General features: G+C 47.9%; 1 protein-coding gene across 3 annotated transcripts in view; it reads right to left on the reverse strand.

The window, feature by feature from the left end:
• col4a5 (collagen, type IV, alpha 5 (Alport syndrome)) overlaps nucleotides 1-1,218 on the reverse strand; it is an 82,680-nt gene that overhangs the window by 80,893 nt on the left and 569 nt on the right. The window lies entirely within an intron of this gene.

Genomic DNA, 1,218 nt, shown 5'->3' on the forward strand with positions numbered 1-1,218 from the left:
AAAAAGTACAATATTTCTCTCTGAAATGTAGCGGAGTAGAAGTTAGAAGAGCCATGAAAAGAAAAGACTCAAGTTAAGTACAAGTACGTCAACATTTGTACTTAAGTACACAGTACTGGAGTAAATATACTTAGTTACATTCCACCACTGATACCATACAGTGATAAAGAGAAAGTGTGCAGGCCTGATTGGACACGCCTTGTGTGTGGGCGGTGCATCAGACTGCAACTATAGTCCTCATGAATTATTAATGAGGTGTGAATATTCATCAGCCTGTTGGAATATTACATTGCTCAGTCAGACTGGGACTTTGATCACGCATCTGCGTCATGCGGGGATGTCCGAGTCCGAGTGGAGTTAGTGGGCATCAACACCAACACGCACGCCTCCTGGATCCTCCTGGATCTCTGCTCCCAACACATCTCAAGTGCAAAGAGACATTTCCCCTTGATGCAAGTGATAACAGAGCCCCTGAAAGTCGGGTTAAAACCTCTTCTGGCTGCACAGAGAATCCAAGCATACATCAAAACAAAGGCGGATTGTATGTGGCCTCGGTCCAGCATGCGCCAGGGACCAGCTATAGGTGCTGTCAACATAAAACACACCTGCAGGGCAAATTTTTTTTTACCAATAATAACCACATGCCCGCTCTTCTGGGATGGAAAATGGATGTTACCAAGCGAAAATGACGCACACCGCGGTTTAGATTAGAGCGTTAACAGACTGACAAAGTTAAACATGTTGCAGTTAACGCGTTGCGCACGTACGCACGCGTACGTACGCGCACGCACGCACGCACGCACACACGTCAACGAGATACCAAGAGTGCTAGACAGATGCAGGGACGATACCGAGATTAAAAAGGGCAGATGCAGGCTGAGAACAGTGCCCCCTGGTCGGCGTGTCGCTACAGGTCGCCTCCCGCTGCGGAGGACAGGGAGAGACGTGATGCGCGCGGAGCGGGACACAAGTGTCCGATTCTTCCACGAAACTACAAAGCACAGCTCGCGAAGCTCGCGGGTTCACCGTCGTTTGAAAAAAAAGAAAAAGTAGCCGAAAATCTCAGCCCTAAAGGGTGTGCAGCCTATATATAAGTAGGTGCAATTGTTGTCATTGCAACAAAATGGAAAAAAAGTGGTAACTGGATTAGTGTGAGAGCAGAAGGATAAGCACTTGTTATAAAGCAGCCTCTCTATTTATAACCCCCCCCCCCCCCCC

Source organism: Etheostoma spectabile, chromosome 19 (assembly GCF_008692095.1).
Source record: "Etheostoma spectabile isolate EspeVRDwgs_2016 chromosome 19, UIUC_Espe_1.0, whole genome shotgun sequence".
NCBI lineage: Eukaryota > Metazoa > Chordata > Actinopteri > Perciformes > Percidae > Etheostoma > Etheostoma spectabile.